The sequence below is a fragment of the Bombina bombina genome, chromosome 1 (genome assembly GCF_027579735.1).
Source record: "Bombina bombina isolate aBomBom1 chromosome 1, aBomBom1.pri, whole genome shotgun sequence".
NCBI lineage: Eukaryota > Metazoa > Chordata > Amphibia > Anura > Bombinatoridae > Bombina > Bombina bombina.
The window spans coordinates 1321205428-1321223939 of NC_069499.1; the positions used below are offsets into that span (position 1 = coordinate 1321205428).

At 40.0% G+C, this 18512-nt stretch overlaps 1 protein-coding gene across 1 annotated transcript in view; it reads right to left on the reverse strand.

Annotated features, from left to right (window-relative positions):
* VPS35 (VPS35 retromer complex component) overlaps positions 1–18512 on the reverse strand; it is a 588646-nt gene that overhangs the window by 561040 nt on the left and 9094 nt on the right. The window lies entirely within an intron of this gene.

The window sequence follows — 18512 nt, forward strand, 5'->3', positions numbered from 1 at the left end:
GAACTTAGAAAAAGTATGAAGCGAAGACCAAGTCGCCGCCTTACAAATCTGTTCAACAGAGGCCTCATTTTTAAAAGCCCATGTGGAAGCCACCGCTCTAGTGGAATGAGCTGTAATTCTTTCAGGAGGCTGCTGGCCAGCAGTCCCATAAGCTAAGCTGATTATGCTTCTCAGTCAAAAAGAAAGAGAAGTTGCCGAAGCCTTTTGGCCTCTCCTCTGTCCAGAGTAGACAACAAACAAAGCAGATGTTTGACGAAAATCCTTCGTAGCTTGTAAATAAAACTTCAAAGCACGAACCACATCAAGATTGTGTAAAAGACGTTCCTTCTTTGAGGAAGGATTAGGACATAATGAAGTAACAACAATCTCCTGATTGATATTCTTATTAGATACTACCTTAGGAAGAAACCCAGGTTTGGTACGCAAAACTACCTTATCTGCATGGAAAATCAGATAAGGGGAATCACACTGTAAAGCAGATAACTCCGAAACTCTTCGAGCCGAGGAGATAGCTACTAAAAACAGAACTTTCCAAGATAAAAGCTTGATATCTATGGAATGCAAAGGTTCAAACGGAACCCCTTGAAGAACTCTAAGAACTAAAATTTAAACTCCATGGCGGAGCAACAGGTTTAAACACAGGCTTGATTCTAACTAAAGCATGAACGTCTGGAACCTCAGCCAGACGTTTGTGCAAAAGAATAGACAGAGCAGAAATCTGTCCCTTTAAGGAACTAGCTGACAATCCCTTCTCCAATCCTCCTTGGAGAATGGATAAGATTCTAGGAAACCTGACTTTACTCCATGAGTAAACCATTGGATTCACACCAATGAAGATATTTACACCATATCTTATGATAGATTTTCCTGGCGACAGGCTTTCGAGCCTGAATTAAGGTATCAATGACCGACTCGGAAAAACCACGCTTTGATAGAATCAAGCGTTCAATCTCCAAGCAGTCAGACGCAGAGAAATTAGATTTGGATGTTTGAAAGGACCTTGAAGTAGAAGGTCCTGCCTTAGCGGCAGAGTCCATGGTGGAAAGGATGACATGTCCACCAGATCTGCATACCAAGTCCTGCGTGGCCACGCAGGAGCTATCAAAATCACTGAAGCTCTCTCCTGCTTGATCTTGGCAATCAGACGAGGGAGCAGAGGAAACGGTGGAAACACATAAGCCAGGCTGAAGGACCAGGGCGCTGCTAGAGCATCTATCAGCGCTGCCTTGGGATCCCTGGACCTGGACCCGTAACGAGGAAGCTTGGCGTTCTGACGAGACGCCATGAGATCCAGTTCTGGTTTGCCCCATAGTTGAATCAACTGGGCAAATATCTCCGGATGGAGCTCCCACTCCCCCGGATGAAAAGTCTGCCGACTTAGGAAATCCGCCTCCCAGTTCTCTACTCCTGGGATATGGATAGCTGAGAGATGGCAAGAGTGAACCTCTGCCCATAGAATTATCTTTGAAACCTCCAACATTGCCAAGGGGCTCCTTGTTCCCCCCTGATGGTTGATATAGGCTACAGTCGTGATGTTGTCCGACTGAAATCTGATGAACCTGACCGCAGCTAGCTGAGGCCAAGCCTGAAGAGCATTGAATATCGCTCTTAGTTCCAGAATGTTTATCGGAAGGAGGGCTTCCTCCTGAGTCCACGAACCCTGAGCCTTCAGAGAGTTCCAGACTGCGCCCCAGCCCAGAAGGCTGGCATCTGTCGTCACTATAGTCCATTCTGGCCTGCGGAATCTCATTCCCCTGGACAGATGGACCCGAGATAGCCACCAGAGAAGAGAATCCCTGGTCTCTTGATCCAGATTTAGCAGAGGGGACAAATCTGTGTAATCCCGATTCCACTGATTGAGCATGCAAAATTGCAGTGGTCTGAGATGTAGACGGGCAAACGGAACTATGTCCATTGCCGCTACCATTAAGCCGATTACTTCCATACACTGAGCCACTGACGGCTGAGAAGTGGAATAAAGAGCACGGCAGGAAGTTAGAAGCTTTGACAACCTGACCTCTGTCAGAAAAATCTTCATTTCTACTGAATCTATCAGAGTTCCTAGGAAGGAAACTCTTGTGAGAGGGGAGAGAGAACTCTTTTCTTCGTTCACCTTCCACCCGTGAGACCTCAGGAATGCCAGAACAATGTCCGTATGGGACTTGGCGATTTGAAAAGTCGACGCCTGTATCAGAATGTCGTCTAGGTAAGGAGCCACCGCTATGCCTCGTGGCCTTAGAACCGCCAGTAGGGACCCTAGAACCTTCGTAAAGATTCTTGGTGTCGTGGCTAACCCGAAGGGAAGAGCCACAAACTGGTAATGCCTGTCTAGGAAGGCAAACCTGAGAAACTGATGATGATCTCTGTGTATCGGAATGTGCAGATAAGCATCCTTTAAGTCCACGGTAGTCATATATTGACCCTCCTGGATCATAGGTAGGATGGTTCGAATAGTCTCCATCTTGAAGGATGGGACCCTGAGAAATTTGTTTAGGATCTTGAGATCCAAGATTGGTCTGAAAGTTCCCTCTTTTTTGGGAACTATAAACAGATTTGAATAGAATCCCTGCCCCTGTTCCTCCCTTGGAACTGGGAGGATCACTCCCATAACCAGAAGGTCTTGAACGCAACATAAGAATGCCTCTCTCTTTATCTGGTTTGCAGGTAATGGTTAGAGATGAAATCTCCCCTTTGGAGATGAGGCTTTGAAATCCAGAAGATATCCCTGGGAAACAATCTCCAGAGCCCAGGGATCCTGGACGTCTCTTGCACAAGCCCGGGCGAAGAGAGAAAGTCTGCCCCCAACTAGATCCGGTCCCGGATCAGGGGCTACTCCTTCATGCTGTCTTAGAGGCAGCAGCAGGTTTTTTGGCCTGCTTTCCCTTGTTCCAAGCCTGGTTAGGTCTCCAGACTGGCTTGGACTGGGCAAAATTTCCCTCTTGTTTAGCAGTAGAGGAAGATGAAGCTGCGCCACTCTTGAAGTTTCGAAAGGAACGAAAATTAGTCTGTTTGGTCCTTAATTTGTTGGACCTATCCTGGGGAAGGGCGTGGCCTTTTTCTCCAGTAATATCAGAAATGATCTCCTTCAGTCCAGGCCCGAATAGGGTCTGCCCTTTGAAGGGGATGTTGAGAAGCTTAGACTGTGAAGTAACGTCAGCTGACCAGGATTTAAGCCATAGCGCCCTACGTGCCTGAATGGCAAAACCTGAATTCTTAGCCGTTAGCTTTGTTAAACGAAAAACGGCGTCAGAAATAAATGAATTGGCTAACTTAAGAGCTTTAAGCCTGTCTAGGATATCATCCAACGGGGTCTCCACCTGTAGAGCCTCCTCAAGAGACTAGAACCAGAAAGCCGCTGCAGCAGTGACTGTCCTCGACGGGGATAGTTGTACGCTTTGCTTAGTTGTACGCTTAGGGACCGTCTGCCACGAGTCCCGTGTAGCGGCATCTATGGGAAACATCTTTTTAAAAGCAGGAGGGGAAGAGAACGGTACACCTGGTCTATCCCATTCATTCGTAATAATTTCTGAAAACCTCTTAGGGATTGGAAAAACATCAGTGTAAACAGGCACTGCAAAGTATTTGTCCATTTTACACAGTTTCTCTGGGACTACAATGGTGTCACAGTCATCCAGAGTCGCTAAAACCTCCCTGAGCAATAAGCGGAGGTGTTCAAGCTTAAATTTAAATGCTGTCATTTCAGAGTCAGACTGAAGTAACGCCTTCCCTGAATCAGAAATGTCACCCACAGATAGAAGCTCTCCTGCTTCGGCTTCTGTACATTGTGAGGGTATATCAGACATAGCTACTAAAGCGTCAGAAAGCTCTGTATTTGTTCTAGTTCCAGAGCTGTCTCGCTTTCCTTGTAACCCTGGCAGTTTGGACAATACCTCTGTGAGGGTATGATTCATGACTGCCGCCATGTCTTGTAAGGTAAACGCATTGGACGCACCAGATGTACTTGGCGTCACTTGCGCGGGAGATATAGGTTCTGACACATTGGGAGAGCTAGGTGTTTTAACCTCCCTTTTGTCAGTCTGAGAAACCTCTGGTGATAAATCTTTAAAAGCCATAATATGATCTTTATAACTTATAGAAAGGTCAGTGCATTTGGTACACATTCTAAGAGGGGGTTCCACCATGGCTTCTAAACATAATGAACAAGGAATTTCCTCTATGTCAGACATGTTTAACAGACTAGTAATGAGACCAGTAAGCTTGGAAAACGCTTTAATAAATGTGAAAAAGCAAACAAAAACGGTACTGTGCCTTTAAGAGAAAAAAACTACCACATAAACTGCAAAACAGTGTTAAAAAGTAGTAAACTCTACGAAATTTTTACAGTGTGTATAAGACACTAAAGCAGCATTGCACCCACTTGCAAATGGATGATTAACCCCTTATGCCCCAAACCGGATTAGAAAAACGGTAAAACCGTTAAAAAACAGTCAAACACACTGCCACAGCTCTGCTGTGGCTCCTACCTGCCCTTAAACACGATTTTTGCAGGAAAAAAACCCTCTTATAGTGGTCCTAGATGCCAGAGGACTCCTTTAGGGAAGCTGGATGTCTCAGTCTGAATATCAACTACGCATAAAGTGCGCAAAAATAGGCCCCTCCCACCATGCACTCAATGTCAGAGGGCCTTAAAAAAGTACTCCTAGGAGTAATCTAAGAAGCCATGTGGAAAACTAGGCCCCAAATAAAGATTTATCACCCTCAGAGAAAAAACATAATTTATGTAAGAACTTACCTGATAAATTCATTTCTTTCATATTAACAAGAGTCCATGAGCTAGTGACGTATGGGATATACATTCCTACCAGGAGGGGCAAAGTTTCCCAAACCTTAAAATGCCTATAAATACACCCCTCACCACACCCACAAATCAGTTTAACGAATAGCCAAGAAGTGGGGTGATAAGAAAAAAAGTGCGAAGCATATAAAATAAGGAATTGGAATAATTGTGCTTTATACAAAAAAATCATAACCACCACAAAAAAGGGTGGGCCTCATGGACTCTTGTTAATATGAAAGAAATGAATTTATCAGGTAAGTTCTTACATAAATTATGTTTTCTTTCATGTAATTAACAAGAGTCCATGAGCTAGTGACGTATGGGATAATGACTACCCAAGATGTGGATCTTTCCACACAAGAGTCACTAGAGAGGGAGGGATAAAATAAAGACAGCCAATTCCTGCTGAAAATAATCCACACCCAAAATAAAGTTTAACAAAAAACATAAGCAGAAGATTCAAACTGAAACCGCTGCCTGAAGAACTTTTCTACCAAAAACTGCTTCAGAAGAAGAAAATACATCAAAATGGTAGAATTTAGTAAAAGTATGCAAAGAGGACCAAGTTGCTGCTTTGCAGATCTGGTCAACCGAAGCTTCATTCCTAAACGCCCAGGAAGTAGATACTGACCTAGTAGAATGAGCTGTAATTCTTTGAGGCGGAATTTTACCCGACTCAACATAGGCAAGATGAATTAAAGATTTCAACCAAGATGCCAAAGAAATGGCAGAAGCTTTCTGGCCTTTCCTAGAACCGGAAAAGATAACAAATAGACTAGAAGTCTTACGGAAAGATTTCGTAGCTTCAACATAATATTTCAAAGCTCTAACAACATCCAAAGAATGCAATGATTTCTCCTTAGAATTCTTAGGATTAGGACATAATGAAGGAACCACAATTTCTCTACTAATGTTGTTGGAATTCACAACTTTAGGTAAAAATTCAAAAGAAGTTCGCAACACCGCCTTATCCTGATGAAAAATCAGAAAAGGAGACTCACACGAAAGAGCAGATAATTCAGAAACTCTTCTAGCAGAAGAGATGGCCAAAAGGAACAAAACTTTCCAAGAAAGTAATTTAATGTCCAATGAATGCATAGGTTCAAACGGAGGAGCTTGAAGAGCTCCCAGAACCAAATTCAAACTCCAAGGAGGAGAAATTGACTTAATGACAGGTTTTATACGAACCAAAGCTTGTACAAAACAATGAATATCAGGAAGAATAGCAATCTTTCTGTGAAAAAGAACAGAAAGAGCAGAGATTTGTCCTTTCAAAGAACTTGCGGACAAACCCTTATCTAAACCATCCTGAAGAAACTGTAAAATTCTCGGTATTCTAAAAGAATGCCAAGAAAAATGATGAGAAAGACACCAAGAAATATAAGTCTTCCAGACTCTATAATATATCTCTCGAGATACAGATTTACGAGCCTGTAACATAGTATTAATCACGGAGTCAGAGAAACCTCTATGACCAAGAATCAAGCGTTCAATCTCCATACCTTTAAATTTAAGGATTTCAGATCCGGATGGAAAAAAGGACCTTGTGACAGAAGGTCTGGTCTTAACGGAAGAGTCCATGGCTGGCAAGATGCCATCCGGACAAGATCCGCATACCAAAACCTGTGAGGCCATGCCGGAGCTATTAGCAGAACAAACGAGCATTCCCTCAGAATCTTGGAGATTACTCTTGGAAGAAGAACTAGAGGCGGAAAGATATAGGCAGGATGATACTTCCAAGGAAGTGATAATGCATCCACTGCCTCCGCCTGAGGATCCCGGATCTGGACAGATACCTGGGAAGTTTCTTGTTTAGATGAGAGGCCATCAGATCTATCTCTGGAAGCCCCCACAATTGAACAATCTGAAGAAATACCTCTGGGTGAAGAGACCATTCGCCCGGATGCAACGTTTGGCGACTGAGATAATCCGCTTCCCAATTGTCTACACCTGGGATATGAACCGCAGAGATTAGAAAGGAGCTGGATTCCGCCCAAACCAAAATTCGAGATACTTCTTTCATAGCCAGAGGACTGTGAGTCCCTCCTTGATGATTGATGTATGCCACAGTTGTGACATTGTCTGTCTGAAAACAAATGAACGATTCTCTCTTCAGAAGAGGCCAAAACTGAAGAGCTCTGAAAACTGCACGGAGTTCCAAGATATTGATCGGTAATCTCACCTCCTGAGATTCCCAAACTCCTTGTGCCGTCAGAGATCCCCACACAGCTCCCCAACCTGTGAGACTTGCATCTGTTGAAATTACAGTCCAGGTCGGAAGAACAAAAGAAGCCCCCTGAATTAAACGATGGTGATCTGTCCACCACGTTAGAGAGTGTCGAACAATCGGTTTTAAAGATATTAATTGATATATCTTCGTGTAATCCCTGCACCATTGGTTCAGCATACAGAGCTGAAGAGGTCGCATGTGAAAACGAGCAAAGGGGATCGCGTCCGATGCAGCAGTCATAAGACCTAGAATTTCCATGCATAAGGCTACCGAAGGGAATGATTGAGACTGAAGGTTTCGACAGGCTGTAATCAATTTTAGACGTCTCTTGTCTGTTAAAGACAAAGTCATGGACACTGAATCTATCTGGAAACCCAGAAAGGTTACCCTTGTTTGAGGAATCAAAGAACTTTTTGGTAAATTGATCCTCCAACCATGATCTTGAAGAAACAACACAAGTCGATTCGTATGAGACTCTGCTAAAAAGACGGAGCAAGTACCAAGATATCGTCCAAATAAGGAAATACCACAATACCCTGTTCTCTGATTACAGACAGAAGGGCACCGAGAATCTTTGTGAAAATTCTTGGAGCTGTAGCAAGGCCAAACGGTAGAGCCACAAATTGGTAATGCTTGTCTAGAAAAGAGAATCTCAGGAACTGAAAATGATCTGGATGAATTGGAATATGCAGATATGCATCCTGTAAATCTATTGTGGACATATAATTCCCTTGCTGAACAAAAGGCAATATAGTCCTTACAGTTACCATCTTGAACGTTGGTATCCTTACATAACGATTCAATAATTTTAGATCCAGAACTGGTCTGAAGGAATTCTCCTTCTTTGGTACAATGAAGAGATTTGAATAAAACCCCATCCCCTGTTCCGGAACTGGAACTGGCATAATTACTCCAGCCAACTCTAGATCTGAAACACAATTCAGAAACGCTTGAGCTTTCACTGGATTTACTGGGACATGGGAAAGAAAAAATCTCTTTGCAGGAGGTCTCATCTTGAAACCAATTCTGTACCCTTCTGAAACAATGTTCTGAATCCAAAGATTGTGAACAGAATTGATCCAAATTTCTTTGAAAAAACGTAACCTGCCCCCTACCAGCTGAACTGGAATGAGGGCCGTACCTTCATGTGAACTTAGAAGCAGGCTTTGCCTTTCTAGCAGGCTTGGATTTATTCCAGACTGGAGATGGTTTCCAAACTGAAACTGCTCCTGAGGACGAAGGATCAGGCTTTTGTTCTTTGTTGAAACGAAAGGAACGAAAACGATTGTTAGCCCTGTTTTTACCTTTAGACTTTTTATCCTGTGGTAAAAAAGTTCCTTTCCCACCAGTAACAGTTGAAATAATAGAATCCAACTGAGAACCAAATAATTTGTTTCCCTGGAAAGAAATGGAAAGTAGAGTTGATTTAGAAGCCATATCAGCATTCCAAGTCTTAAGCCATAAAGCTCTTCTGGCTAAGATAGCCAGAGACATAAATCTGACATCAACTCTAATAATATCAAAAATGGCATCACAGATGAAATTATTAGCATACTGGAGAAGAATAATAATATCATGAGAATCACGATTTGTTACTTGTTGCGCTAGAGTTTCCAACCAAAAAGTTGAAGCTGCAGCAACATCAGCCAATGATATAGCAGGTCTAAGAAGATTACCTGAACATAGATAAGCTTTTCTTAGAAAAGATTCAATTTTTCTATCTAAAGGATCTTTAAACGAGGTACCATCTGACGTAGGAATGGTAGTACGTTTAGCAAGGGTAGAAATAGCCCCATCAACTTTAGGGATTTTGTCCCAAAATTCTAACCTGTCAGGCGGAACAGGATATAATTGCTTAAAACGTTTAGAAGGAGTAAATGAATTACCCAATTTATCCCATTCCTTAGCAATTACTGCAGAAATAGCATTAGGAACAGGAAAGACTTCTGGAATAACCGCAGGAGCTTTAAAAACCTTATCCAAACGTATAGAATTAGTATCAAGAGGACTAGAATCCTCTATTTCTAAAGCAATTAGTACTTCTTTAAGTAAAGAGCGAATAAATTCCATCTTAAATAAATATGAAGATTTATCAGCATCAATCTCTGAGACAGAATCCTCTGAACCGGAAGAGTCCAAAGAATCAGAATGATGGTGTTCATTTAAAAATTCATCTGTAGAGAGAGAAGATTTAAAAGACTTTTTACGTTTACTAGAAGGAGAAATAACAGACAAAGCCTTCTTTATGGATTCAGAAACAAAATCTCTTATGTTATCAGGAACATTCTGCACCTTAGATGTTGAGGGAACTGCAACAGGCAATGGTACATCACTAAAGGAAATATTATCTGCTTTAACAAGTTTGTCATGACAATTATTACAAACAACAGCTGGAGGAATAGCTACCAAAAGTTTACAGCAGATACACTTAGCTTTGGTAGATCCAGCAGGCAGTGGTTTTCCTGTAGTATCTTCTGGCTCAGATGCAACGTGAGACATCTTGCAATATGTAAGAGAAAAAACAACATATAAAGCAAAATAGATCAAATTCCTTATAAGACAGTTTCAGGAATGGGAAAAAAAATGCCAAACATCAAGCTTCTAGCAACCAGAAGCAAATGAAAAATGAGACTGAAATAATGTGGAGACAAAAGCGACGCCCATATTTTTTGGCGCCAAATAAGACGCCCACATTATTTGGCGCCTAAATGCTTTTGGCGCCAAAAATGACGCCACATCCGGAACGCCGACATTTTTGGCGCAAAATAACGTCAAAAATGACGCAACTTCCGGCGACACGTATGACGCCGGAAACGGAAAAGAATTTTTGCGCCAAAAAAGTCCGCGCCAAGAATGACACAATAAAATGAAGCATTTTCAGCCCCCGCGAGCCTAACAGCCCACAGGGAAAAAAGTCAAATTTTTGAGGTAAGAAAAAATATGATAATTTAAAGCATAATCCCAAATATGAAACTGACTGTCTGGAAATAAGGAAAGTTGAACATTCTGAGTCAAGGCAAATAAATGTTTGAATACATATATTTAGAACTTTATAAATAAAGTGCCCAACCATAGCTTAGAGTGTCACAGAAAATAAGACTTACTTACCCCAGGACACTCATCTACATGTTTGTAGAAAGCCAAACCAGTACTGAAACGAGAATCAGTAGAGGAAATGGTAAATATAAGAGTATATCGTCGATCTGAAAAGGGAGGTAAGAGATGAATCTCTACGACCGATAACAGAGAACCTTATGAAATAGACCCCGTAGAAGGAGATCACTGCATTCAATAGGCAATACTCTCCTCACATCCCTCTGACATTCACTGCACGCTGAGAGGAAAACCGGGCTCCAACTTGCTGCGGAGCGCATATCAACGTAGAATCTAGCACAAACTTACTTCACCACCTCCCTTGGAGGCAAAGTTTGTAAAACTGATTTGTGGGTGTGGTGAGGGGTGTATTTATAGGCATTTTAAGGTTTGGGAAACTTTGCCCCTCCTGGTAGGAATGTATATCCCATACGTCACTAGCTCATGGACTCTTGTTAATTACATGAAAGAAAACGTTTTTTCTGTAAGTTATGCAAACGTTTTTACACTAAGTAATATGAGAATTGACATGAATATTACCCTTATCTTGTAAGCATGATCCCAGTCGTTGTTAAATCACTGTATCAGGCTTACCTCAAATATACCAGGCACTGTCAGCATTTTCTAGACTTTACCATCTCTCTAGAAAAAAATATACTGAACATACCTCAAAGCAGGTGATCTGCAAACCGTCCCCCCAACTGAGGTTTTCTTTCCATACTCTTCAGTTATGTGTGAGAACAGCAATGGACCTTAGTTACAAACCGCTAAGATCATCAAATCTCCAGGCAGAACTCTTCTTCTAATTTCTGCCTGAGAGTAAAACAGTACAACGCCGGTAAAGTTTAAAAATAACAAACTCTTGATTGAAGGTAAAAAATAAGTCACCACATATCTCTTGATACTTCCTTTCTTGTTGAGTGTTGCAAGAGAATGACTGGGGTTGGCAGTTAGGGGAGGAGCTATATAGACAGCTCTGCTGTGGGTGTCCTCTTGCAACTTCCTGTTGGGAAGGAGAATATCCCACAAGTAATGGATGAACCCGTGGACTGGATACACCTTTACAAGAGAAATTATTTTAGATTTGCTAATCAATTTCTACATACCCATGTATAAAAGTTATGTTATATCTCTAGACTGGACATCTGCATATAAAACATCTACGACACATATGTGCACATTTAAAACAAACTTTATTAAGAGCGTATGTTAGTTTCTGGAAACACATTAATCTGGCCTTATCCATGCTCAAAAAAAATAAATTAATCATACGAGGATATGGTATTTTTATTGTTTTCACCTTGGAAAAGTAAATATCATGTTTTCTAAACAAAAGGTCTTTTTCTATACATATTGTCATAAAAATTATTTTAGTTGTATGCATTTTAGTTATGGCTAAACATGTGCATAGCATAGCAAGTCAGTGGGTAAAGCTCAATATCTTGAAAATTGCAACCAATTTATTTGAAATTTCCCGCTTTTGGGGCAATTAACAATTACTATTTAAATACTAATTTACAACCAGCTACAGCAATCTGAAGTTACCAGAATTTGAAAAATTAGATTTAATATGGACACTGAAACTATGACTGCATATCGTACCAACAGCATTGATTAAAATGGACATGAACCGCAAATTTTTATGTTATGATTCAGATAGAGCATGTACTTTTAAACAGGTTTCCAATTTACTTCAATTATCAATTAGCTCCATTCTCTTGGTATCCTTTGTTGAAGGAACAGCAATGCACTACTGGGAGCTAGCTGAACACAGGTGAACCAATGACACGAGGTATACCTGTGCAACCAACAATCAGCAGATAGCTCCCAGTAGTGCATTGTTGTTCCTAAACCTACCTTGGTATGCTTTTCAACAAAGGATACCAAGAGAATGAAGCAAATTATAAAACAGAAGTAAATTGGAAAGTTGGTTAAAATATTCTGGGTTTCATATCCATTTGAACCTTTAAAGACAAAAAAATAAATTTAAAAAAATGGCACAGTAAATTATAAACCCTAACCACAAAGGGGCCATTACCGTCATTATGCAAAGCATAATGGAGGAACAGAGAATACTTACCCTAATTTGATTTAGAAGACATTAAAATGATCAAAACTTATACAAATAATATTTCACAAAAATGTCTGCCCTGGTTCATAGAATCGACAATCTGTCAAGATGAAAGATATGTAGGAGTGTCTCATACTTTTAATTAGAGGGTACATATGAAAAATACCAGACTTATAAAAAAGTGTACTTCCTATTATGATCAGGTTTAGTCACTGTTGTCTGTGCTAATCTGAGAATAATGTTGGAAATCCACTGTACTAGTTAAAAGGGACACTCAAGTCAAAATTAAAAACTTTCATGATTCAGATACAGCAGCAATTTTAAACAACTTTCCAATTAACTTCCCTTAACAAAATGTGTACAGTATTTTTATATTCACACTTGAGTCACCAGCTCCTACTGAGCATGTGCAAGGTTCACAGAATATTGTATTATGCATTTGTGATTGGCTGATGGCTGTCACATGATACAGGATTAGAAATAGACATAACTGAAATTTGTCAGAAAAACCCATCTACTACACATATGAAGTTCAGATTAAGGGGTCGATTTATCATGCTACGGCAGACGTACATGCCCCTGTCTGCCGCAGCTCACCTCTGCAGTTGTAGGGGTGCAAAGCCTTTGATAAATCGACCCCTAAGTGCTATTGCATTTTTATCATGCACTTGTTGATTATGTGAATCTACTGTATTTACTGGTCCTTTAAAACACGCAAAGAATATTGAATATCAGAACTCACAAATGCATGGGAACACAGTAGTGCTTCCCAAAATAAATAGAACTTTTTATAACCCACTGTACTTCAAAATAGCCCCAGGACTTAAAAACAACCACTGCAATCAAAAGAAAATACTCTTCTCTTATCAGGATCCTCTGAAAAACCTAAACCCGCGTTACAACTACATATGTTCACATTTTTTAAAGGGACATGAAAGTCAACATGACACAACAGACAGCAATTATCAATTTCCTTCTATTATTAAAATTTACTTTGTTCTCTTGTGCTGAAAAGCATACCTAGGTAGGGTCAGGAGCAGCAATGCACTACTGGGAGCTAGCTGCTGATCGCTGCCTAAACACATTTGGCTCTTATTATTGGATCAACGGATGTGCTAGCTCCCAGTAGTGCACTGATGTTCTAGGGTGGACTTTAGCTATGTAATTAACAGCTTTAAAAGGGACATGAAAACCCAAATTTTTCTTTTATGATTCAGATAGAGAATACAATTTAAAAAAAAGTTTCCAATTTCCTTCTATTATCAAATTTGCTTAATTCTCATGTTATTCTTTGTTAAGATATATCTAGATAGGTAGCGTGCACATGCCTGAAGCACTACATGACAGGAAATAGTGCTGCCATCTAGTGCTCTTGCTATTGTATAACAATGTTGTCATATAGTGTTGCTGACACATGCACACTCCTGTACTTACCTCCCTGCTTTTCAACAAAGGATAACAAAAAAATGAAAATCATATATTCTATCTTAACCAAGAAAGAACATTTTGGGGTTTTATGTCCCTTTAAACCAGGGATGGGAAACCTTGACACTCCTGATGTTTCAGAATTACACTACCCATGATGCTTAGGCACTCTGAAGGCCAGTTGAGCATCATGGGAATGTATAATGTAGCTCTGAAACATCTGGAGGGCCAAGGTTCCCCATCCCTGCTTTAAACTCATATTTAGAGCATTTTATTATTACACAGTTCCATGCATACAACACATTACAGCAAACTGCATATTAAAAAGTCTGAGGCAGAAGGTACATCTGATTGCAAAACAAAAATACAAATAAAATGAACTTCCAGTTGTATTCACAAGGTAAGAAGGGAACATTGGAAGACAAAAATTGTTGTCTGCTCTATTTGAATCATAAAAGAAAAAATACCCAAGCTAGAGGACACAGAATGGAAGAGAGGGAGAACAAGACATCTAGACCTAAACAGAAGGCACCACCGCTTGAAGAACTTTCCTCCCAAAAGAAGCCTCAGCTGAGGCAAACACATCGAATTTGTAAAATTTGGAAAAAAGTATGCAAACAAGGACCAAGAGGCAGTCTTGCAGATCTGTTCCACAGAAGATTCATTTTTAAAGGCCTAAGAAAAAGACAGCCCTAGTGGAATGAGCCGTAATTCTCTCAGGAGCCTGGTGTCCAGCTGTCTTGTAAGCCAACCGAATAACACTTCTCAATCAAAAAGGAAAGAGGAAGAAGTGGCCTTCTGACCCTTCCGTTAACCAGAGAATACAACAAAAAAGGGCAGAGGATTGATGAAATCCTAGTTGCTTGCAGATATAACTTCAGAGCACGCACCACATCCAGGCTGTGCAACAGACGTTCCTTCTGTGGAGGATTAGGACAGAACGAAGAAACAACAATTTCTTGATTAAAATTGCGGTCCGAAACTCTCTTACTGCCCATAAAAGATTGTTTAGACATCTTTGTGGAACCTACATCCGTTCTCACTAGCTGGTCCCTAAAACTTTTCACTCCTATAGGCCATTAGTGGGGGATCCCTGAATTGTATTACCTCCTTGTTACATTCTTCTAAAATATGCCAATCTTGGCGGATTAATTTGGCTATTTTGTTACTCAGTGGGTTATATTGGCTTACAAAAACCATTCTGATCCTTTTCTTATCAGGTACTTTGACAGCTGTCTCCTCTAGGTTCTCTAAGGTTTTCTCTAATAATTTGCTAGGGTAACCCCTATCTGTAAACTTTTTCTTCATTTCTTTAAACCTAATGGTTTTACTGTCATTAGGACGGACTATCCTGTTAACCCTGAGGAGCTGACTTCTGGGTAAGGACTCTACTAGAAAGCTATTGTATTGAAGGAGGTTATTTTTATATGTTCCCTTAAAAGGGACAGCATACTATAAAATAGTTTTTCCCTTAATGTGTTTCCAATAACTTTTTTTACCAGCTGTAGAGTATAAAATGTATGAGATCTGCTTTTTTAAGGTTTATTTGTGTATATGAATTAGCTGATTATGTGCTTTGAAGCCATAACCTAATAAAATGGGTTGAGCTTGTAGGTATAATCAGATCTCATTACTGTATCACATTGTGTACATATACCTGCTTCATTATCTTATATCTATCCATAAACCAATACTGGAAGAGAACAATGTAAAATTAACATTGTATTACCTTATCTCTTTTATAACCTACTGGCTGTGTTAACACAGCTTGGCCTCGAGGCCAAAAACTTTCAGTATGGGTGGGGATACCAAAGGCTCAATAAACTATTTAAACGCCAATATAAGGGTAATGGAAATACTTGTAAACAATTTTATACACTCCAGCAGGTAAAGTGGATCATTGGGGACAAATTAAAGAGGAGAAATGTTTTGAGTAAATTGCCCCTTTAAGTATAAGGCACAGATTATCTGTGGCACTTCTAGTTTTTCTGAAAAGAAATTGTATAGCCATAAGGCTTTGCATCTACCTAAAGAAGCCCGGTGAGGCAGTGTAATATTTGCATAATTTAACAAACGTATTTAATGATAATTTGTGCAATTAACATCAATTTGAAATATTAGCTAATTTTACCGGAATACTGATATAAAATGTATCCGGGTGGTTGCAGCACACAAGCACAAAACCAACAGTGAGTGGTGGATTTATCTATCTGACCCATATAGCTACTTTGGTTAAACTGCATTTCATTCATCAACATTTTATACACAAATATGTTGGGGGGGGGGGGGGGGTTTTGCAGAAGACTGAGCACAAAATAAGGCAAGCGTTATCAGTTGCACTCTACTTGCAATCTAGAACATTGTAAATGTTTCATTACTGAATCTAATTTACTAACTCTCTCAAAAAATCATTTTTGCATTAAAACGTGCCTTAAATGAATGACTCATCAGTCAGCATGTAAACCCATAAAACAATATAAATGCTGTATTTGAAATCAACAGCAGGACACTTCACATATTATTACAAGCATGTTTGCAATATACACATAAGCAAAACTGACCTGCTGCCAGAGACAAAACTACAGGGGGTGCAGAGGTCGCAATTGCGACTGGGCCCCCAAGGGTGGGGGCCCAGCTTAAAAAACGTTGCCTGCCACTGCCTGCACTGATATCATGTGAGTGTGACATGATGCTTCACTTGTGTCTCTGTGTGTGTGTGTATATATATATATATATATATATATATATATATATATATATATATATATATATATATATATATATATATATATATATATATATATGACTCTGTGTGTATTTATGCATGTGTGTGTGTGTATATGTTTGTGGAACCCGCAAATTACAGACCTTGTTACTACAGTATGGGGGGCAGGGGGTAAACAGTGTCACTATACAATACCACTATATACAGTATGGGGGGGCTGGACCATGTCATAAGACTACTGTGGTCACTTTATAAAGTACTGGGGCGGGTAGGGTCAGGCCAGCCATCTCACTGGCAGAATACAGACTGTGTCACTGACTTCACTAAATACAGTACTGGGGGGTTAAACAGTGTCACTATATACAGTAATATGGGGTCAGACCATCTCACAGACTGTGGGCAAAGGGTACCTCCTTTTGCAGACATGTAATCTGATTCAAATTTTTTTTGCTGTGTTAAATGTAAAAAAAAAAAAAAAAATGATATGTATCAAATTCAATTTTTTTTTTTTTTTTGGGGGGGGGGCCTTCTTAGATTCTTGCACCTGGGCCCTGTGGTTTCTAGTTACGCCTCTGCCTGCTGCAAATGAAGGTGGCTCCTTAAACAATTAACCCTCCCCCATAATAGCTCTGGTATTCAGATCATTTGTAGGAGACAAATGCTTGCGCACAATACAAACTGCAGTATCAGTAACAAGCTGCATCCAGCCTAGCACGGAAATACTTTCTTTTTGCTGCCGTTAGGGCGTTCAATGCTGTCCTAACTGCGCTTACAGATTGTGATCGTGGCATGGAGGGCATGCCGAGCATCATAGGCACTCCCCCCGACACAATCCCATCATTGAAATCTCACAATCGTATGCACAATCGCATGATTTCAATTTGTTTACAAAAATTAAGAACAGACACGAAAGGGTTAAAAAAAAAATAGGCAAGATGACCCATCAAGCCTGCACATATTTCCTTCAAATCTAAGCTTAAAAAGGGATATTAAACAGAATTAGATTGCCATATAAATTATTTATAAAGGGCCATAATCATCAATACATTACATAATACAATTCATTACAGAATGTAATTTTAAGACTAGCGACCCTGCAAACTTCGTGTTTAACCACTGCAAAGATTTAGCAGTGTAACTAGTGCTGCTGATTGGATCAGCTGCACTTTGTTCGGGACCAGTAGTGCTCTGCAAGTCCTGAGTGGTACTTCTACTATGTGTTTAACACACAGAACCTTTGCAACATTATCATATATGTGCAATATCACTCGAATGTCAAATTATTCAAAATTATATAATCTCTCAATAATTAAATTATTTTTAAGATGATAAGTAGGGTATTCCTCTTATGATCAAAATTAAATACTATAATATATTGAAAATACAGGCCCCCAAAGTAGAAACTCAATGCAACAAAAGTGAATACACCTGTGATCACTGACACACAAGTTAGATCATTGAAACAAAATTGAGTTCACCTATGATTTCCAATTAGCCTAACTGCATGAACATGGTTACAAAATGACCTCTGAACACCAGAACTTTCTCAATTTTGGACCTATGGGCTGTGTCTATCTGCATCATGGCTCCACATGGAAAAGAATTGCCAGAGTAATTGAAAAATATTATACAGAATGATTGGTGACCAATTAAAAATCAGTTGCAGCAGTAATCAGAAGGTACAGAACAAGCCATAGAAGCACTAATCAGAGCCGGCGTTGGCCATCCTCCTAAAATGACACCACGGACAATGCGCTACTTGCACAATCTTGCTCTGAAAAAAAGATGGGCAAGTGCTTCAGACTTGGCTCAGGGTTATCAATAGAAATTAGTCTATGTAACAGTTCAGACAGTGTAAAGGACATTTCATAATGTCAACCACTATGGACAGCTTCCAAGAAAAACAATCCCTTGCTGGCTCTTCAGCATAAAAACTGCAAGATTAAATTTTGCTGAACATAAAAAGAAGCCTGGTGAATATTGGGAGCACATTCTTTGGTCAGATGAGACCAAGATAAATGTGTTCAGCTTAGATGTTAGATGGGGTCCAGCATGTTTGGCGTAAATCTGGTCAGGATTATTACAGTAAATGCATAGGGCTCCATGTACGAAGCAGCGAAAGCTGCTCCGGAGCCTTTGCGGGGCAGGTTTGTATATGCGAGCCTGCTTC